Below are 23867 nucleotides of genomic sequence, written 5' to 3' on the forward strand. Positions count from 1 at the left end.
CCAAAGTGAGGAGATGGATGAACTGAAGCAATTAAGAGACTAAATTGAGGACTATTAAATACTTGTATTAAACCATGTGCAGTATTTCACAATGGTATCCTCTTATTAAGAGCAAAGTTCCCAAAAGACATTAGAGAGGATATTTGTTTGAAACATAAAACTTAAATAGAGTTTGTTAAATGTTCAACACAAATCTTAAGATCCAATTGAGAAGAAATAAAAATGAAAGGAGCACATACGCTAGATAAGGAAGAAGCTGTTTTTCTTTATTTTCAGCAGCATATAGGCATTCAGGTTCCTACAGCTTGGCAATTCAGATCACAGCTTTAGCAGGTTTTACTGCAGGCAATTCACAGGTTTTACAAGTGGTTACAACAATCAAGAGGTCTTTAGATAGGATAGACCTCACACCCCAATCCTATTGCCCACCCAGTAACTGGCTTCTGGGAACCTTGACCCTTATCCCTGAACAAATAATTAAGAGTAAACCACACGAGTTGTTAATTAGCCCAAATACAGTAGGATTCTCATCAGATATTAGGAAAAACTTGGACTGGATCTAATTAGGGCCAGTGCAAGTCATGTCAGCACCCCAGGCGACCCCCACCGGCTCCCCGCCGCTCACCCGATCCACATTGGGGGGTGCGGGCGTGCTCCCTTGCGACACTTGCCTGGCACCCAGGGCCGGTGCAAGCCCTGTTAGCGCCCAAGGCTACCCCCCACTCCCCAATGGGCACTGATCGCCTGGCCTACGGAAGGGCCACAGCAGCACCACCCATGGATCACCGCGCTACGGGGGTGTGCAGCGTAATGCCTCCATGGTAGCTCCACGGCCAGGCTCCGCGCGCGGGGGGGTACAGGGGAGAGGGGACTGCGGGCGCTGTCCAGCCGGGGGGGAAGGGAACGGATTGCGGCTGAGTGCTGACTAGCTGGCAGGGGCTGGGGCGGCCGCTGCACTCCACGAAGACTGCCACTGGCCTGGCTCCTGACGACCATGCAGAGGTAGCAAGTTTTACACAAGGGGCTCAGGTGGGTGGGAGGGGGGGAATCACTCACCGGCTTGACAGATCGATGCTGCAGCTTCTCCTTCCTCCGTCTCTCCTCTGCGGTAGCTTTCCTGTTGCTGGCCTGCAGCTCACTACCGCCCTCCAGTGGCCGGCGCCCTAGGCAAATGCCTAAACCTGCCTAGTGGTGGTGCCAGCCCTGCTTGCAGCCACAGGCTGGCTGGCACCTCCGTCCAGTGACCGGCACCCACAGGCAAGTGCCTAAAGCTGCCTAGTGGCGGCACCAGCCCTGGATCTAATTAGTCCTGCTGCTTCTGCTGCTCTAAACCCTGAGATCCTGCTGTTCCACATTAACTTCATGTGGAACTATACTATCTCTGCCAAAATGGTCAGACTGAAAAATGTAACTCCTAAGCAGTTAAATTCAATGGTTTCACCAGTGTCTATAGGGAGTGCAAAAAAAGACACACACACACACATACATACATACATACATACATACATACATACATACATACATACATAAAGCACCCATACACAGATTCTTTAGTGCCTTTGGTACACTTTTTGGTGCTCTGTGTCAGAAAGAAATCTCCCCCTAATCTTTCCAATAAGAACATAAGGCATAATGGGGCAGATATATTAAGCCTTAACAAGAGATAAATGCAAGGGAGATAAGGAGAGATAGACGCCCAGCCAATCACCAGCTAACTGCCATGTTACAGGCTGTGTTTGAAAAAAGTCAGTATACACAGCCATGCATGCATATGTCTGGCAACAAGGATAGACAAAGGTAAGGTATTGCAGTGACATGCGATAAGGTCAATTATATATAATTTATGTGAATCATGAGCTCTTAACCCTTTGCAGTCTAATTGATTTTGCAATTCAAACAGTCTGGTTTAAATTAATTATCATTTTTTATTAAAAAATCAGTGGTTCCCAAACTGAGCACCTAGGCTCCCTGGGGTGTCTTGGAGCACTCGCAGGGGTGCCTCAGGTTGGTGGCCCACAACCAATTCAAGTTATTTATGGCCAATGAAATAGGCAAAATTAGTGCTTGTGGCTTCCAATTAAGAATATAGGGGTAAACAGAAGTGAATCATGTTTCTCACCACATAAGTGGACCTAGGAAAAACATTTAAATCACAACTTATGTGATATTTTTCCTGAAATAAGTAACCAACTTTTGGCCTAGGGGTGCCGTGAAAAATATTCTGATACTTTAGGGTGCCATGATTCAAAAAGTTTGGGAACCACTGGTCTACATTGAATGTTGAACAATGTTAATGTTTTTATTTTAAAGTGGCTCACCATTGGATCTGCTACTAGCGCTAGGGCTGTTGAGCCTGACTAACAGTTGGACCTGAAAGGGTTAATTTGCCACACTAAAGTTTGCACTTTCTAAAAAAGAGAATAACAAGAGTAAAATTAACTTACTGCAAAACACATCATAGTCATACCGTGTATGACAAATTAAGGCATTGTTGCTGAACAACCAAGATTGCTTCTGTATCTGTCTTTACAGCTGCACCTTTCATCTCTGCTTTCTACTAAATTCAATAAGTTCTGTATAATCAAGGTCATTTAATATATAATTTTCTATTGCTACAATTGTAAGTGCACTTATGCAATGTAAATATGACTTAATCAGTTTTAAATGTAAGAAGCTCCTTTCTACAGAGGCAACACTTACAGTCACAGTGAAATTGATGAGCAGAATAACATAGCAATTGGGGTGTACTTCACACAAATCATTTTCAATCAAGTAATTCAGAACGTATGTCTCCTTTCTATTGCTTGGAACTGATTAATTTTGAATCTCAAACTCCTCGACCACTTCAATGCCAAGACACGGAATCATTATATATTATAGACATGTTCCTGCAGCTCTTTTGATGCTTATTCGAGTTCACCAATTGGAATGTTGTACAGAAACATCACATTTTCAGTACATTCTTTAAATATTTGAAACCTTCAGTTTACAGAGTTGCTGATTATGAGCATAACTACAAGAGCATCATCTAATAAATGTTTCCTTGAAGTCTGCAAGTGACTATCATCATGATCATAATTAAACCTTTCTTTCTTGCTTCTATAAAAGTGTTTTTAAGATTGAGTTAGTTCCAGTTGTTCTTATGCTACATTTACTAAAATGACTGCAAATTGAAATCCTCTAGTAGGATAGTGCTTTAAATGTGTACATGTGCCTGGTGCTTGGTGTATATATACCACTTGCATATCAACAAAATGTGCAGATCCAGGAAACTCAAACTGCACCATTTTGACCCATATTATTATACATAGACTCCAGCAGCATAACTAGAGATGAAGCTTCCCCCAGCCCAAAAAAAATTTGGCACCCCAAATCCCCACCCTCCACACAGGGACAGCGGTGGTACACAATAAACAGTACCTGCGCTGCTTTTATCCATCCGGAAGGAGAGCATCCTGCTCTCTACTCTACAACAAGCCACGGTAAAGGGGGAGCAACGGGCTGGGTAGCAGGGGAGCTCTCTGGCTTTCTGTGTGAGGATGCTTAGTGACCCGCCCCATGATCTTTCACAGATAGCCAGAGAGAGAAATCTGCGTATTTTATTGGCAGCTGCTGCAGACTTTTCACTCAGGACTTCTGGCCCGCTGTCTGGCAGCCTCTGCACCATGATCCTGCACCCCAGTGTCGCATGCTCTCCCCCCCCCCCCACCACCACCACCACCGCTAGGGCTGCGGAGTGGTAGTTACGCCACTGATAGACTCATGTCAGAAATCACTGGGAAAATAGTGAGATGGACATTTCTCTGGAGATCTGTGCATGGATATAGAGGTCAACGGGTATCAAGGGCTCCATAACCTACCCATGAGCAATAGACTCTGGCATAAAAGGAGTACATTTACTAAAGGTCATTTAGACTTGAGTTTAAAACCTACACAAACAAACCAATTTTTCTGTGTTTGATCTGGGATCTGAAATTTACCAAGGGCCAGATGTATCAATCTTCAAAAAGTGATAAAGTGGACAGTAATAAACAATCAGCCAATCAGCTTCTACCTACCAATTTTCAAACCCAGCCTGTAAAATGGCAGTTGGGGGCTAAGTGGCTTGCTGTTTATCACTCTCATTTTATCACTTTTTGAAGCTTGATGAATCTGCATAATGTATGGGAGTGAATGATAATCAGCTATTTTCTCACAAATATAGGTTGAGTATCCCTCACTCAAAATGCTCAGGACCAAGAGCATTTTGCATAGGGGTTTTTTGCAGATGTTGTCATCAAAGACTTCCACATTCTGTTGTGTGACGCTTTACATACAAAAGTAACTAGCATTTACCATACATGCAAAAATAGACGATTCTATTTGCCCACAACCCCCATATTGCATTAGAACTTGGTTCCTTCCAGATAAAAAGTTACTATTGCTGTCTCAGCATGCCAGAATATGGAGCTCAGTTACCAGGTCCCATGGCACTGGCTTTCCAGGGCCGTTCTGGTCCTACTGCTGGCCAACAGTCCCTCCTGCTGACATCTTCTCCTGCTGTGTGACAGGTGGCCATGGCTCCCACAGGGTTGCATTTGTTGACCGGTTTTTGGGGAATGCCAAATATAAATATCCCTCATATAAAAGACAAAGGCAAAAGTATACAGTAGGCTCTTAAACCGGATGGAGTAAAAAGCCCGGCAGTCGGAATACGGATGCCGGAATCCCGACCCCCAAAATGCCGGCAATTTCTCCCTCTATGGGTGTCCACAACACCCATAGAGGGAGAATAAAATAGTGTGCCGAGCGTAGCGAGGCACCGGGCCCCACGGCCCCCCTTGTCGGTATTTCGGCGGCGGTATTTCGTACTGAATCCTCTTAAACCATACCCAAGCTAATAGCCTCAGTGTTTTCTTGTGCATTAGCTAGGCAAAACTCTGTGTCCTGTTTCTTGCCTGTTCCCCATGTTTTCCCATCGAATCCCCACGCTGTCTGGTGACCTTAATGAATACAGTATGTTTTGTGAATGTTTAAAAAATGATAGGGCTTGTTGGGCTACCATAGTTTTTACTGCCATTCATGCACATTAGCAATTTTGTCACTCGAACATGGCAGGCACCATGTTTCTGGAGACCTGTGCATGCACAGTAGACCAGGATCTACTGCTCTGTGAAGAGGACCCAGAGTCTGCACTCAAGCCCCCTCCTCTGTTCACTTCCCCTGTATCTCTGTTCACTTCTTGCATTTTAAGAAAAAGAAAACTGTTTGGGAGTAAATTTGGTTAAATATTTATTTGATGAGTTAGAAGTACAACAAACATTAATGATATTTCAGAGAATAAAATGTCTTCTGGAATAAAACAAGGTGGAACTTTTGTGCTATTGGTGTTGGAAGGTGACAAGAACAAATATCGAAAGAATAATCTCAGCATTTTTAGTCTTTAGAAATATAAAGAATGTTTGGTACTTGTTTCCTATCTGGGCGCCCAGGTTTTCTACGTACGGCACCGTAATGAAATCGGATCGCATCGCATCGGATTCGGTACTCGATGATGTACGATGGCATACGATGCTATCCGATCCGATTTCATTTTAAATTGGATCGCATCGCATGCGGTGACGCGATCAACCAGATTTTTACATTGGAATCAATGTTAAATGGTCCCTGAGACCCGATTTTACATTGATTTCAATGTAATAACCCCGCAAACCCACGATTTGTATAGGAAACCCCCCCTGATGGTTTAAAATGCGCCTCCATTGTTAACGCCACCTCAGTATTGATGTCAACCCGAAGCGTGGCGAGCGCAGCGAGCCCCGCGAGGGGCGGCGGTACGCGTCCTCCGACTTTTTCATACCCCCACTATCCACGTCGGCGTGGAGTTGAGAATAGAAAGTGTGGCGAGCGCAGCGAGCCACCGAGCCCGAAGCGTGGCGAGCGCAGCGAGCCCCGCGAGGGGACGCGGATACCTGTGAAGCCCGCGAGGGGACACGGATACCTGTGAAGTATCCGCGTCCCCTCGCCACGCTTCGGGCTCGGTGGCTCGCTGCGCTCGCCACACTTTCTATTCTCAACTCCACGCCGACGTGGATAGTGGGGGTATGAAAAAGTCGGAGGACGCGTACCGACGCCGCTCGCCACGCTTCGGGTTGACGTCAATACTGTGTTTCTGTGCAGATGTGACAAGGGGAGGGCTTTGAAGGGTAAATAAATACAGTAGTGTTACAGATGGGCCATCCTATGGGCCAACCATAAAAGCGGGAACGAAATCGGATCGCAACGCATCGTATCGTTCAATATCGTGTATGTGCATTTGTGGTATCCGATGCGATGCGATCCGATTTTTATACGGAGAATAGCATGGTGCGCAATTAACGTAGCGGGCGCCCAGATAGGAAACAAGTACCGAATGTTTAAATAAGTGATGACAAAAATCATCACTTCTAGTTATAGAGTATATACTCCGCAGGCAGGTGTACAACAGTACACAATATATAACAGATTTGGGCTTATTAGTAAGTGCTGAAGGGCATAACAAAATCACCACTGGACAATTACATGACTGATATCAATAAATATTATTAGTGTCTGCAAAGCTCAGCAATAGCTGCATTATGTGAATTACATTTTCTCCTGCAGGGTAATGCGCTCATTAAAGGTCTGTACACTATATATTTGCAAAATGATTTTGTTCTACTGTTTACACAGACTAGGCTCTGATGGAGCTGTTTGAGCCTTCAACAGAGAATTACATTTCTAGGTGTGAGTGTAATTTTAAGATTTAATCCCTTAGGTGACTCAGTTCAATGATCTGAATGAATAAAGGATGATATTTGTTACTTGAAGACCTATTGATATGATAAGAGTATTGTCTATGTCGTGTCACGATTATGTGCGTAGTACTCTGCAGTCTCTGAACTTAAATTGTATATGACCCCAAGCCAAACTTGCCTACCCTCTTAGAATGGGCATGAGACTACCAAAAATCATGTTCCCCTCTGGGTCCCCAGGAAGGTAGGCAATTCTTCCGCATTGCCACCGCACCCCCTCCCCATCGCACCAAATTCCGGGATTATTGGGTCCGCGGTGAGGGGGCGGGGCTAAAGTGCCGCAAATCACGTAAATTTCCTTATTTTAGCCCCTCCCCCTATTTGCAGACCCGTGAATTGTTGCGTTTGCATGCCAGGGGGCAGGGCTTCATGACATCAGCCTCGTTCCGCCCCATGACATGCAGAATCTGGCCTCCTCTCCGGGCTTCTCCAGGAGAGGAGAAAAAAATAAAGTTGGTAAGTATGACCTAAGCCTGCACCTGTAGCGTCAGAACAAACAGCATGCAGAAAAAAAGAGAACATTCAGGTGCACCCTGAATAATTATATAGACTATAATATAGCATAGAGTAAATTTGAGGTACTTAGCAAAATTTTGGTTATATAACTATGGGTAAAGTGTTACAAAGTGGTAAGAAATAATTAAGTGCTAAAAAAAAGTGCTAGATTGAGTGTTACGATATGATGCCCCAAATCAGCCTGGTCACACCAACCCAGGGGGCCCTGTGCCCCAGACACATCCCTAAAATGTACTCTGCTATATTACAGTCTTTTATAGTTATTCTGATTAGCATTGTTTAGTAGTTAGAGGGTGCACCTGTATAGTCTTAGCATGGTAGGGACTATCATTATGTTTAGAATTAGGATGTGCAGTTCAAGCCTCCCTTCCCCCATACAACCAGAAAACTTAATGAAGCTCTCAATCATGCAGACAGAACACACGACTTCTGCTATACCACCAACACCATTACTGCTATCAGGTCCGTGAGACATAGCCACATGCCAAGTTAAAACCCACTCAACTCTTCCCAGTGGCATAACTATAAATTTTGCTCCCCCCAGCCAAAACATTTTCTGGCGCCCCCCCTCCCCACGTACTGCCCCTTATACATTATTCAGTACATCTTAATGCCACTTACACTATCCGATACACACAGTAATGCCACTTACACTATACACTCCAAACCATAATGTACCTTACACTAAGCGCCACATGCCGTAACGCCACTAACACTATACACCACACTCCATAATGTACCTTACACTAAGTGCCACATTCTGAAATGCCACTAACACTTTACACCACACACCATAATGTACCTTACACTAAGCGCCACATGCCATAATGTCACTAACACTATACACCACACACCATAATGTACCTTACACTAAGTGCCACATACTGAAATGCGACTAACACTATACACCACACACCATAATGTACCTTACACTAAGTGCCATATTCTGAAATGCCACTAACACTTTACACCACACACCATAATGTACCTTGCACTAAGCGCCACATGCCATAATGTCACTAACACTATACACCACACACCATAATGTACCTTACACTAAGTGCCACATACTGAAATGCGACTAACACTATACACCATACACCATAATGTACCTTACACTAAGCGCCACATGCCATAATGTCACTAACACTATACACCACACACCATAATGTACCTTACACTAAGCGCCACATACTGAAATGCCACTAACACTATACACCACACACCATAATGTACCTTACACTAAGCCCCACATACCATAATGCCATTAACACTATACACCACACACCATAATGTACCTTACACTAAGCGCCACATACCGTAATGCCACTAACACTATACATCACACACCATAATGTACCTTACACTAAGCGCCACATACCGTAATGCCACTAACACTATACACCACACACCATAATGTACCTTACACTATGCACCACATACCATAATGCCATTTATAGAATACACATAACACTAATGCCCCTTACACATTATATAAAGCTGCGGGATGTGTGTATGGTTAGTGTTATTGGCTGCGGTGTGTGTGTGTATGGTTAGTGTTATAGGCTGCGGTGTGTGTATGGTTAGGGTTATAGGTTGTGGGGTGTGTTTGTATGGTTAGGGTTATAGGCTGCGGAATGTGTGTATGATTAGGGTTATAGGCTGAAGAATGTGTGCATGGTTAGTCTTATAGGCTGCAGAGTGTGCGTGTATGGTTAGGGTTATAAACTGTGGGGTGTGTGGTTGGGATTATAGGATGCGGGGTGTGTGTGTATGGTTAGGGTTATAGGCTGCAGGGGGGTGTATGATTAGGGTTATAGGCTGTGGGGTGTGTGTGATTAAGGCTAGGCTAGAGGGGGCTCAGGGTGTGTGTGGGGGGGTTTAGTTAGGCTATGTGGGTGTCTAGATAGAGCTAGGCTATGGGGGTTGGGGGTGTATAATTAAGGTTAGGCAGGGGGGTATAGTTAGGCTGCGGGGGTCGGGGTGTAGAGTTAGGCTGCGGTGGTGGGGGGTGTTTAGTTAGGCTGTGGGGTGTATAATTAATTAAGGCTAGGCCAGGGTGGTTGTATAGATAGTTAGGCTGCGGGGATGGTGGGGGTGTATAGATAGAGCTAGGCTGTGGGGGTTGGGGGTGTATTGTTAGGGTTAGACTACAGGGGGTGTATAATTAAGGTTAGGCAAGGGAAAGTGTATAGTTAGTATTAGGCTTTTAAGCAGTACTCACAGTGCCAAGGGCAGAGGGCTACAGGTTCAATATGGCCAGGCAGCAGATGTGTCCTCAAGGGGGTAGAGAGCTGTTGCCGCATCCCAGACCATTTCCTCAGCTGTATGCAGTCCTGCACCAGCATCTTCTGGAGAGGGATATTTGCCCAGGAGATGGGCTGTTGGAACTGCCGGGTCACTGCAAGACATGTGTACATTTACCTATGTATAGCTGTCCACATGAATAGTTTAACATATTAGTAAAAAAACACAGATCAATTTTAAATAATCAAAAACTTTTATTGAAACAAAGGGTAGAAAAAAATAAGAATAATCAGCCCATCAAGTCACGGAGCCGGCCCACCAGATTGGCTGCATTTTGTAGGGTCATCTGCAGCTCCAAAAGTGTCTGCCTCCTGGTGCTGTTGGTTTTCTGTTGGGAATGAAAAATTTGTTATTATAGGGATTTATTTGTAATCCAAATCGGGGTAACTTTGTAATGAACAAAACGCTTTCAGTGAAATGTGATGGCTAAACACATTTAGAAAGAGGATTGAAGATGGACCTGCTGTGAAGATGTTACAAACTAGTATGATGTTGCCACACACAAACATATTACATGACTTGCAATCAAGTGCCTTCTTTGCAGGATGTATGCAGCATGACATTTCTGAGATTTGTGTTGGGGTAAACAGGATAAACCTCTGGAGTAAGGTATGCAGTGGAAGGATGCAGTGGAAGGATCATGACATAGTTGCTGCTTGACAGGTTCCTCCATCTCCAACTCTTGGATGTAAGGTGTACCAGCAGCCACTTCTCCATCCTTCTCCTCTGGCTGGTCTTGTTGTTGGGCCCAATTGCGTGCCATGGTGCGTGCTGCGATGTGAATGTTGATTGCAGTGTTATTGAAGGTGGTGGTATAGAAAAACCACATATGCAAACAATAGCATTCGTTTAAGAATAATCACACCAATTAACAGTTGTGCTAAAGTGCAAATAATTGCAAAGACATCTATCCTGCCATCATCAAAGGCAATGCACCAAATCCAAACCTGTTTCGGTGGCATGCTGTTATCACCATACACCATGGCAAGTTAAAGATTTTTTGAAATTTCAGCTGCTGAAGTGCCCTTTAGGTGCAGAAATCTGATCATCCCAACAATGTTTGACCAGAATACCACCATCTCTGCCACTACTTACTGATGTTGAGATAGTATGACTGATGTGAGGTGCAGTTTAATGACCTGGTGGAAAATTAGAAGGAAATAGAGAACATTACACACAAGATGTCTTGTTATCTTACTTATTGGCCCATTCTTCTACTTCTTCACAACAGGTCTTTCTACAGATGTATAGAACCATATACCATATGCATTTCAGGGAGGTACATAACACCCCCAACTTAACCCCCCCCCCCCCTACACACACACACACACACACACACACACACACACACAAACCTTTTGTTAAAAAAAGTTGATATTGATGTTTTATCTTGCAATGTCAGATCTGAACACAGAAATTCCGTGTTATGCAATATTTGGTCTCCATGTTACTTAAAATAATCATACTTTGATGCGGGTTGATAAATGCAATCGGTTAAATCTGCTAAATCTATTTCTACAGTTAATGCTTACAGATTAATATAGTTTAAAATACATTAACCACATACTGTATATGAATTTGTTACTGCCATGTTCTATTTATATTTTGTGTCCACTCAAAATATTTTTTTTTTTCAAATCATTTTAAAAAAAGGAAATGAAAATTCAAATACCCATCTCAGCAATATTTCTCCATCATTAGAGAGTAAAATGAAGCAGACGTGTACGTTTAAAGAAACATGGTATGCCAATACTTGTCACTTTGTATGAAATGTAAAGCACAAGGCAGCTCATAAATAAGCAAAAGCCACAATGCACAAATGTAATTATATCATGTTTTTGCTAGAAAGATTGTAAAGCAAAAATAACACTGTAGTTCTTCTGTTCAGCTAAGAAAATATAAATTCACTCTACATTCCACACACTTAATCACTTATATAGGCGGGAATGCTGCTGCGCATGTAAAGTCACAATCAATAAGGCAGATGAATGATGGAATTGCCAATACTCATATGATTGCCCCAATGTACATCCATTAAGTCAGCTGGAGGTAACTGTGCTGGTTGGGTAATTCAAGTCATGATGGAAGTGAAATGTCAGCAAAAGTAGATTCTACGCATCAGGAATTGTAGAACATTATCTTCATAATGAGGAAAGCCCGTGACAGCACACCCTGTTTATTAGCCATAGAAAGCTTTCAAAGTCTCCTATATATAATAAATGGGTCATGCCATCCCAAGCCATCGTCATTCTGAAGGGAGCACTCTGAAATATTATAATTGCATATTATTGTAAAGCCCTGATGCTGTTGTATTAAAGACATGCACAAGAAGTATAGCTTAGAGCACAGGTTCTCAACGTCGGTCCTCAGGACCCCACACAGTGCATGTTTTGCTTTTCCTCACAGAATTGAGTGAAATAGTTAGCTCCACCTGTGGTTCTGGTCAGTGAGTAATGAGTGCACCTGTCGGGTGATCTGGAAAACGGGGACTGCGTGGGGTCCTGAGGACCGAGTTTGAGAACCACTGGCTTAGAGCATAAGCATGAAGGTGAGTAAAGGTGGTCATTTGGTGCTTACAGTATGGTGTGTACTTTTATCCTCTCGGTGGTACATGGTAAGTAAAACCTGTTGACTGTATCAACATATAAACACTCTGCATCTGGATATAATCATACACAAACCCATTGAAAAGGGTATGTATATTTCTACATGTACTGTACTGTATATACAGATTTGGTGTTCAAATCTTCTAATACCGCTTTCAGACCGCACTCTAGACCCAGGTTATTGCCGTGTCCTTGCAGTCCCAACACGGGTCAAGGTGCGGTCTGAAAGGCCACCACAGGTCGAGCAACGTGGGCGTTCAACCCTGGTCATTACCCTGGCTCTGACCCGTGTCAAGTGCAGTGTGAATGGGTGCCTGTCATCTCAAAGTGCTGCCTCCTCCCAAGCCCCCTGTGACGTGCCCCTGCTCAGCTCCGGGCTGTGTGATGTCACTGACACGGCAATAAGCCGGGTCGGTGTCGGAGCTTTCAGACCACATATGCCGTGTCGCTCTGAGGATGGGACCCGTGTCCTAATCCCGGGTGCAACACGGCATCTGCGGTCTGAAAATGGTATTAAAGATGCAGAACCGGGACGCGATGTGCCATATACCTTGGGAACACCAATATGCAGACTCACATATGCCTCTCAGGCTCTTTTGTGCCGTTACCCCATTGCAACTGAGATGTATGTTACTCTGAATTGTCCGAAGTTGCTGAAAAAGGAAATTGCACTGTTGCATACCCAGTGTGAATATGGAGAAAGCTTATAGATGGACTTGCAATCAACTCAATCAGGAGCTTATTTTGTCCAATAGGGTTATTAATCAGCAACTCTGGAAATCACACAGGCATTATGACCATAGACACCAATGACTACTGTCTTCTGATATTTAAAAAAACAGAAGCTGAAACCACAGGTCAGCTCTAAATACTGGAAGACCAAGAAATTACCAAGATGGGTACTTATGTATTATCTGGACACCCGATTTTACTTAAGGCATGCGATTCGATTTTTCATTGTAAAGACCCGATTTTTAATTGTATAGTCAACTATGGGTGATTTCATACCCCCACTATCCAACTATGCATGGAGTCGATTTTATATAGTGTGGCGAGCGCAGCGAGCCACCGAGCCCGAAGCGTGGCGAGCGCAGCGCGCCCCGCGAGGGGACGCGGATTACTTTACATGTATTCTGCGTCCCCTCGCGGAGCTCACTGTGCTCGCCACACTATATAAAATCTACTCCATGCGTAGTTGGATAGTGGGGGTATGAAATCACCCATGGGTGACTATACAATTAAAAATCGGTCTTTACAATGAAAACCTGCATCGCATGAATTGTATGCCGCTATATTGCATGCGATGCAAAAATCGAGCGCCCAGATATTACATAAGTACCCCAAGATGTTAGTGAAAATGTCACCTAAGAATACTTTATTTGAAAATCCCAGTATGTAAGTATTACATTGTATTAAATAGTTTCTATTCCATGTCCATATTGGATTCAGTTGACTCTCTGCTTTATTTAATAGTTGGTCTTTTGGAGTCTATGGGGGGTATTCGATCCTGGTCATAAACTGCCAAACTGTCAAGTTTTCCTCTTATTCACAGTTTTAAACTGTTGTAATATCACGTTTGGACCAATGCTGCAAAAAATTGTTATCCCTCACTCGCCTTCCTGGCTATATAAATAACTGCTCTGTATGGTTTGGTGCCATTATGTCTAACTGCAGAGCTGCAATAGGAGCTGTGGAGGGACCAGAACCGGGCCAGGACCAGAACTGGTACCAGTACCCGCACCAGCACCAGAAACGATATCAGAACCAGTACCAGAACCAAACTCAGAACAGGTACCAGAACAAGGACCAGAACCAGATTCAGAACTGGTACTAGAGCTGGATTCAGAACCGGAACCAGTACCTTAACCGGATTTAGAACTGGGACCAGAACCAGGACCACAAACGGGACCAGAACCAGATTCAGTACTGGGACAAGGAGAGGTCAGAAGAATCCAAATCAATTCAAGATTTTCATGTACAAAGACTGCTAGACAAAAAACTGTCTAGTTAAAATTGTAATAATGACTAACAACTGCAAAACCAACTCAACAACTTTACATTGCATAGGTTCATGCCATTTTTCAACAAAATGGTAAAAAGGTTGAGTACACATTTCAACCATCAAGAGAAATAAAAAACAAAAAATGGCAAGATGGATTCGACAGTCGGAAAAACAGAACAATGAATAGGCAAAAGCAATAAGACTAGTTTTTCTGTTTGAAAAGAAGCGGATTGTGACAAAACCACTAATTTGACCGGGATTGAATACCCCCTATATCTGACCTGTCCGTACTGCTAAGTGCGACTGAAGGAGTTTCTCCATCTGAAGCAGACTTTATATAAATACAGCATTTATTGAAGCACTGCTCTTTCCAGCTGCTATCCACTACCACCTCTTTGCCTTCATTCCATTGGCATATTAACACATACTATTCTTACCTGGCTTACTTCCTACCTATCAAAATGATTATATCTGGCAAAAACTTTCTCTCTCTATCTCCCACAAGGCTTTTTGTGACCCTCTTCTTTTCCTGCTGTACGTCTTTCATGGTGAACTAGCTTTTACATTCTGACACAAATATCTTATATTGGTGACACCCAAATCTACCTATTCTGTCCCAACCTCTGACCTTCTGCACTCTCTTGTATAGCTATTCTGTGTATTCAACTGTCTTTTTTGCAAAATCTCTATAGAGGTCTCATTGCTACATAAATCTCAACCTATCAAAAACAGTGCTCGCTATCTCCTGCAGACACCACATGCAATCTTGCCATCAATAACACCACAGAGTCCTCAATCTCCCAAGCATGCTATATTGGCATCACACTTGACGCTGACTTCTGCTTTATTATTCAAATTCATTCTCTCTCTCTAAACTGGGTAAACACTAGTGCGACCAGCAATCGTGCTGATGTGTGGGGTGATTACCCATTGCCTTCCCCAGTCATGCAGCCACCATCTCCATCTTCACCTTCTGATCTACTGCAAGATAACCCCACCAGGCATTACCCATCTATCCCTGTTTCAATACATGTTAAATATTGTACCATGCTACAAATCCCCACACTGCCTCCCCATTTTCTGCGGAATCCATTTCAAATGCAGTGGCAGGTGGGCAATTTAACTGGGGCAGTACACCTGTCAAACCGTAATGTAGAAGTCCTAAGGAGAGCTCAGAGAAGACAGAATCCTCCCATGGAGCAGAAGGGCTCAACACCATCCCTTCACACATCTCAATATATCATCTCCAAATACATTACTTTCACCCTCTTACTCTACTTCGGACCTGCGCCTTGCCTTCTCCATTACTTCTGCCCACTTATAGAATTGCTTACCATGACTGATCAAACTCTTCCACAGCCTTCATATGCTCTCTGAAACCCCATTTATTAAAGCTACTGTATGGATCTGAGTGATTTACGGTTTTGGATGGCTCCTGATTAGAAGTTACTGATTACAAGGTTCATTAGGCCAGAGATAGTTCACACCTCTGCAATCACAGCTGTGTTGGTTTCACTGGGAATCATTTTATTTTTACTAATTCTATTGGGGGACTTATATTTCATTATAAAAGCAGATTGAAATAGATAACTTTTTTTAATTCAAATAAATCAGATAAGGAAAAACAAATCATAAACAAATACATTAAAATGTTCACTTATTATACTATCCTTATAGTTAATTTAATATACTGTAGCTAGAGCAACCACAGAAATTAAACATTTATATTTACAATATTAGAGGGAAAATTAATATGTTTATTTTACTGAACTTTTATTTCACATTATTTATGAAGTTCTGTTTAACAATGTGAGACCTATAGTAGTAAGATGAGTTAATAGGTCTACAGTGTGCTTAGCACTAATAGATCTACAGTAGGGTCTGATTTGTTTTGTTGCTGCCCATCAGTGGCGTATTTATAATAGGTGCAATGTGTGCAGTGCACACGGGTGCCTGAGTCCCAAACCGTACCCATTTTTTAATACTTACCCCTTTGGAGTACCATGATGAAGGCAGAAGCGCTGACGGAATCACCAAAAAATGGCCATGGGGCTATTTGTTCAGAGGTCTGCGTACGCGTAGTCGAATCTGAGCCCTCTAGTGTTCAGAGAGCACTGCACTGTGCACTACTGCGGCACTATGGCCTAGACTCCATGAGAGATAAGTGGGCCCAAATGGAGGAGGCTGAACCCAAGCCTCCTCCTCTCTTAAAACGCAGCTGCTGCCCATGTTGCAAAGTACTGCTGTTTGGTGCTTTTGCCCACATTTGTGGGCAACAGCACAGTATGGGTCCTCTGTAGACGGAAGTAGGACGGCTGCAGAAGTCACTTCCACCTGTTTGGGAACAGAGGGCAACAATTTCCCCGCTTTCCCATTTTTGGAGGAGTGCTGAAACTCAGATCTCCTGGCTTCTTTGTTGTAGCTGCGGTGGCTGGCTTACATGACCCCAAGAGTCACACAGCTGGCTGATGCAAGTGATCCTAGGACACAGCACTGGTTCCCAAATGCACGCAGGAAGTGCCTATTTACCAGACACCTTCTGCTGCACTACCATATCTGAGCATCACTACTGCTTCCCTGGAATCCCACCAAACACATCTGAATTGGACCTTTTGGCTTCTCAGAAACCAAAATAGCCATTACTGTTAGATCTGTATTATCTTGACCCTACCAATAATGCATTTCATGGGACTGATGGTCTACTTAGATGTTAAAATGACATTTAGAATACATTTCTGTAGAATATTTCACAACTTCTATCATGGAATACTCGGTTGTTCAATGAGTAGAACGTTTATGTGACAGATATGCTAAAATGTACTGTATTATAAATCTTCTTAAATTAAATCTAACAAAGAGAAAAACACCAGAGAATAGACCATGAACTATCACAGCAGGACAGTTGTGTGTAGAAAGAAAGATTAAGAACCAAATGTTAAAAAACAGTTTGTTAAGTTAGAAGAATGACAACCTAGTAAAATGATCCTAGAAAAAAAGGTCACCTTTAATGCAGGGGAGAAAACATTATTTAACAGCTTTACAATACACATTTTCTATAGTCAATGCTGAATAGTACATGTGGGCTCATAAGGTATGCATGAATGAGGAACATTGAAAAAGATGGAGCCAAGGTGTAAAGCCAGGAGAAGACGGAATGAAATAAAATGAAAAATCACTTGTTGTTTCTTACTCTTACTCAAAATCCACGCAGAGTAAAGTAAATCAATTCAGACCACGAAGGGCACATAAAAAAGGAATTAGAAGCAGCAGGAGATATATTATAATTTGAACCTGTGTAGGTTTTCCATGAAGATTTAAGGACAGCAAATGTATTATATGTTATATGGCGATGTTAACAAATTGTATTAAAATGTGTGCTGAACTAAACAAGGATTTCGGGGTATAGGTCAAGAGGCTAAGCAATCTCAGAATAATTGGCATGATAGTTTGTTTATTACTGTACTGCCAAAGCAGAGGCGAAACTACCGTTGGTGCAGCAAGTGCATTGCACCAAGGCCCCTGAGGACTGAGGGGCCCACTGCGGTCATTAACTACTGTGTGGCATATTGTCAATTTGGCTTGGAGTGGAGGAAGGGAACCTAAATTAAATGACTGCACCTAGGCCAACCACTCACAAGTTCTGCCATTGTGTCAGAGGAAGGTGCATTTCCTTTTAAAGGAAACAGCAGGTCACAACATTCCAGGTTAATTCCATATGCAATCATAATTACAGGCAGTAACATACAGGCAACTTCAGCATAGCAGACTCTTGAAAGGCTCCAATGGTCCCTACCATAGTTCACACACCCCGGCCTATCGCTTGGGTTGCTAATCCACTTTCAAGAGCAAGCTGACTCTGCCCTGGAAATCTTTATTTCAGGAAATCCCAGGTGCTGCTGATTACACCTGAGTTCTGCTACTGCTGCAAAACCTGGTCTGGATCCTCCACATTACTTTCATGTTGGGAGATGCTGTCTCTGCCACTATATATAATACAATAAAATATATACAGTATATATATATATATATATATACTTCAAAGTGCTTAATAAAAAGCAAGGGCACTCACCATAGCAGCAAAGTCAGCCAATTTTAATAGTCAAACATAATAGTCGACACTTCAACCCACATGGGGCCTTTGTCAAGACAGGTAGGATAAATCCAAAGGTACACCAGACAAGGCAAGGCAAGGCAAGGTAACACTGACACATCATGCCAAACTCCCTTATATACACCCCCAGCATGATGTGTCAGTATTACCTTGCCTTGTCTGGTGTACCTTTGGATTTATCCTACCTGTCTTGACAAAGGCCCCATGTGGGTCGAAACGTCGACTATTATGTTTGACTATTAAAATTGGCTGACTTTGCTGCTATGGTGGGTGCCCTCGCTTTTTATTAAGCACTTTGAAGTATATGTGGCTATCCGGATTGGATGACCTTTGTTGTGCTTGTCAAAAGTGCATGAAGTGCTGTGCAAAAGAATAGAGCGGTGTGCTCTCCTACCTTATCTAGCAGCTCTAACAAACGGGAGTCCTGCACGGATGCCGGTGCCCCCAGGCTGAACTTCCGGGATCTCTTGGGAATCAAGACGCCTATACCAATTTGAGGAAGGCACCAGGGCCTTTGTCACCATCGATGAGAGTGCCGGACAACCACTTCTTCTATACAGGGCTGCCACTAGGAATTTTGGGGCCCGTGACTGATTTCCAGTCTGGGCCCCTCTGGCCCCCTCACTCCTTTCACTTACCGCCCGACTCCTCCCGCAGGTCCCGAAGCACAGGCTTCAATGTAGGATGCCGGCGGCCAATTAAAATGCAGCACCTGCTGGTGAGCCAATCAGAGCTTGTGTACTGGCAGCCGCTCTGATTGGCTAATGCTACACAAGCTCTGATTGTCTCAAAAGCCGGTGCAGCACTTTAATTGGCCTCCGGCGTCCTGCATTGAAGAAGCAGGCAGCAAAATGAGCTGCCCGGGCCCTTCCAGAGGCCGGGGCCCAGGACAGCTGTACCCACAGCACCCCCTGTCAGCGGCCCTGCTTCTATATATATATATATATATATATATATATATATATATATATAATACAAGTAGTACAAAACTTTCCTATTACATTATAATGGTGCCAACTACAAAAGTATTTTGGTGCTTTGTGTGTGTGAGAGCTGCTAGTGGTATGGTGCTGTGTGTGAGGGGTGACAGTGGGGCAGCAGGGTTGGTGCTTTGTGTTTGTAAGTTAACGGTTAGTGCAGGGGGAATGGTGCCGTGTGTGAGAGGTGTCGGGGGGGTTGGAACTTTGTGTGTGAGAAAGGTGTCAGTGGGGTGGGAGTTGTTGATGTGTGTGTTATAGAGAGGATTAAACATGGCTGCAGGTGGACTGCTGCCCATGGGCCTTTGCAGAGCAGAGCACTTGAGTGACAGCTCACGTCTCTGCCTCAGATCCCCATGACTCCTGTAGGCCATGCAGCAGTATGCATGTGGCTAAGCTGTGTAAATTTAAATTAACATTCACACACAGCAGTAACCTAAACTTATCCATACACACACAAACACCCCTTCGCAGCCTATTCCTATCCATACACACACAAACAGACAGCTGTAGCCTAACCGTATTCATAAACACACACCCAGGGGTGGGCTGTGCCGGGGGGCAGGGTGCCAATCTATTTGTGTGCAGGCCGACTGTTTCTGAGGCTGCTGCTGCAGCCACGGCTGACCAGTTTCCGACTGGTCTTCAGAAACATGGCCGCCGGCCTCCTGCACTGAGGACATGTCTAGTGCAGGAGGCCGCTACAGGGAGTGGGGCTGTGGACTCCCTGAGGAGCTCAGTCCTCTGTGGCTGCCAGTGCCAGCAGTTGCTGAGCCTGCATCGCAGTGCATTACAGGCAGCAGCACGGACAGCACAGAGGATCCCTCCATGCTCCTGGTCAGCGTTGCTGCAGGGACTGAAAAAGGGGCGGGGCTACACGAATGTCTATTGGAAAAAGGAGAGGATGAGCTGCCAGCCTGAAGTGCCCTGAACTATTAAAGTAAAATGTGAGTGTACTTTAACTGGTGTGGGCACTGCCCCCGCTAATACACATGTCTGTGTATTAGCGGGGGCAGTGGTCTGACTTTGATCACACCTTGATAAATCAATTAGGTGTGGGTGGAGTTAGGGGGTGGGGATCTCTAGGACCTGTACTGCTATTTATTCACTATATGCTAGGCTGTTAGGCCTTTGGCTGTGTAGTCTTCTAGCTGTGAAGTATTCTAGTGTAAAGTATGCAGACTTTAGTAATATAACATAGGAGATATACAGGAGATGCACAGGAGGGAAACAGGAGGACAAAGAACACTTCGTCCTCCATCTGCAACCCCAGCAATCAACATACTGCAGTGAGTTTCTTGCCTCATCATCACCTACAGTCTGCACAACCTGGACACTGATCTCCATGCTGAACTAAATGCTGTCACACACTGCTTCTGTCTCCCTTATACATTAACTATACTTCCTGTAGGCTCTCCACGCTTCCAGTATATCACCCTCTCACTACTCATTCTAGGCCACTCCAACCTCATTCTATATCACTACTCTGATCAACTTTACACAGTAATATGGCTCCTAGATCCAGTCCCATACCAGTCCTTGCTATCAGGTCTCACCCCCTCTCAACATCTACACCTTTCACACGCACCCACAACCCTCACAACCTAATTACTATCTCACCTGTCCCCTCCCTTCCTTTCTCCTGTGCTCTCTGGAACGCTAGATCAGTCTGCAACAAGCTCCCAACTATCCACGACCTCTTTATCTCCCACTTTTTTAACCTTCTTGCCATCACTGAAACCTGGCTGTCCGCATCTGACACTACCTCCCCTGCTGCCCTCTCTTATGGAGGCCTCTCCTTCACACACTCGGTCAGACCGGATGGCCGCCAGGGTGGAGGAGTGGGCATCCTCCTCTCCCCCAACTGCACCTTCCGCGCCATCCCACCTGAGCCCTCCCTCACATTCTCCACCTTTGAGGTACACACTATCCGCCTCTTCTACCCCATTCACCTCCTTGTGGCTGTAATCTACCGCCCCCCTGGCCCCTGCTCCCCTTTCCTTGATAACTTTGCTGCGTGGCTTCCACACTTTCTCGCCTCTGACCTCCCCTCTATCATCCTTGGTGACTTTAACATTCCTATTGACATCAATAATGCTGCCTCCTCTAACCTTCTTGACCTTACCACCTCCTTTGGACTTTCTCAATGGACCTCCACCCCCACTCATAATCTCGGACACTCCCTTGACCTAGTCTTCACCCACCATTGTAATCTCTCTGATTTCTCTAATTCTTCCTTCCCACTCTCTGACCACAATCTGCTCTCTTTCACCCTCTCATCCTCCCCTCTCCCCTCATTGCCCAGACCCACAGTCACCAGACGTAACCTCGGGTCTCTTGACCCCACTGTCCTGTCTTCCCTGGAGACTTTCCTCTCTCCTCTCTCAACCATGACTTGCCCCAACCAGGCTGCCTCTTTCTATTACTCTTCTCTCACCTCTGCTCTCGACTCTGTAGCCCCCCTCCACACTGTTCCCCTTCGACGCTCTAAACCACAACCCTGGCACAACAAAATAACTTGTTTCTTGCAAAAATGTGCACGCTCTGCTGAACGCCTCTGGAGGAAATCTCACTCTCTGGAAGACTTCCTCCATTTCAAGTTTATTCTCTCCTCCTACAGCGCTGCTCTCTCCTATACCAAACAATCTTTCTTCAAAGCTCTCATCTCTTCCCATTCCTCCAATCCCCGACGTCTCTTTGAAACTTTCAACACTCTACTTCGCCCTGCACCACCCCTCCTCCCTTCACCCCTCACTGCCACTGACTTTGCCTCCTTCTTCCTCTCTAAAATTGAGGTAATCCGACATGATATCTCCTTCCATACCCCCTCTGCTGCCCACCCACCCCAATCATCCTCCCCTACCAACTACCCCACTCTGTCATCCTTCTGCCCTACTACAGCTGAGGAAGTCCGCTCCCTCATCTCATCCTCTCCCCCCTCTACCTGTCCCTTGGACCCTCTCCCCTCCCGTCTCCTCAGTTCCCTCTCCCCCACTGGCTGCTCCCACCTTGCTCACCTCTTTAACCTATCTCTTTCTACTGGCATTTTTCCCTCACCCTTCAAACACGCTCTGGTCTCGCCTATTCTTAAAAAACCTAACCTGGACCCTTTATCTCCCACAAGCTACCGCCCTATCTCTCTTCTCCCATTTGCCTCTAAAATACTAGAACGGCTGGTTTACAGGCGTCTCACCAGCTACCTGTCTGACCACTCCATCCTAGATCCCCTTCAATCTGGCTTTCGCCCACTTCATTCCACTGAGACTGCCCTAGTGAAAGTCACCAATGACCTGCTGTCAGCCAAATCCAAGGGTCACTTCTCCCTGCTCATCCTTTTGGACCTATCTGCTGCCTTTGACACTGTGGATCACCCTCTCCTCCTCCACACACTCCAAAACATTGGCCTCTCTGGCACAGTCTTCAACTGGTTTTCCTCTTACCTCTCCAACCGTTCCTTCTCAGTCTCTGCCTCTGGCTCTACCTCACCACCTTCTATCCTTCCTGTCGGGGTCCCTCAGGGTTCCGTCCTTGGCCCCATTCTGTTCTCTCTGTACACCTCCTCTCTGGGTGCACTCATTAACTCCTTTGGCTTCCAATATCACCTCTATGCAGATGACACCCAAATCTACCTCTCCTCTCCTGATCTGTCCCCCACTGTTTTCTCTCAAGTTTCCAACTGCCTCGCTGCCATCTCTACCTGGATGTCTGAGCGATTTCTGAAGCTGAATATGGACAAAACCGAACTTATTATCTTTCCCCCACCCAGAGCTATGCCCCCTACTAATATCTCTATCACTGTTAACAACACCATCATCTCCCCTGTTCCCCAACTCCGCTGCCTGGGTGTCACTCTTGACTCCTCCCTCTCCTTTGCACCCCACATCCAAACGCTGGCCCATTCTTGCCGGTTCCAGTTACGCAACATTGCTCGCATCAGGCCCTTTCTCTCACAGAGTGCAACTAAGCTGATCATACACTCATTGGTCATCTCACGGCTTGACTACTGTAATGCTCTTCTCACCGGCCTTGCTCAATCCCAACTAGCTCCTCTCCAATCTGTCCTCAATGCTGCAGCCAGGCTTATCTTCCTCTCCCGCCGCTCTAATTCTGCAACTCCCCTTCAACAAAATCTGCACTGGCTTCCATTCCCCTACAGAATCCTCTTCAAACACCTCACACTCACATACAGGGCCATCTCTAATTCCATTGCTCCGTATATCTCTAACCTCATCTCCATTCATACACCCTCCCGCCCTCTACGGTCAGCTGACGACTGTCGTCTCTCCTCCACCCTGATCACTGCTTCCCATGCTAGAGTACAGGACTTTGCCCGTGCTGCACCCCTTCAGTGGAACGCACTCCCTCGCTCCATTAGACTCTCCCCGACCTTGCAAAGCTTCAAACGGGCACTGAAAACTCACCTATTCATCAAAGCGTACCCTTCCACTGCATAAACCAGCTGGTTCTCCGACCCCTTGCCTGTTTCCTGTTTACATCCTGCTATCTAACCACCACACCCTCGCTTGCACCTCTTGT

The sequence above is a fragment of the Crinia signifera genome, chromosome 1 (genome assembly GCF_055691185.1).
Source record: "Crinia signifera chromosome 1, ASM5569118v1, whole genome shotgun sequence".
Classification (NCBI taxonomy): domain Eukaryota; kingdom Metazoa; phylum Chordata; class Amphibia; order Anura; family Myobatrachidae; genus Crinia; species Crinia signifera.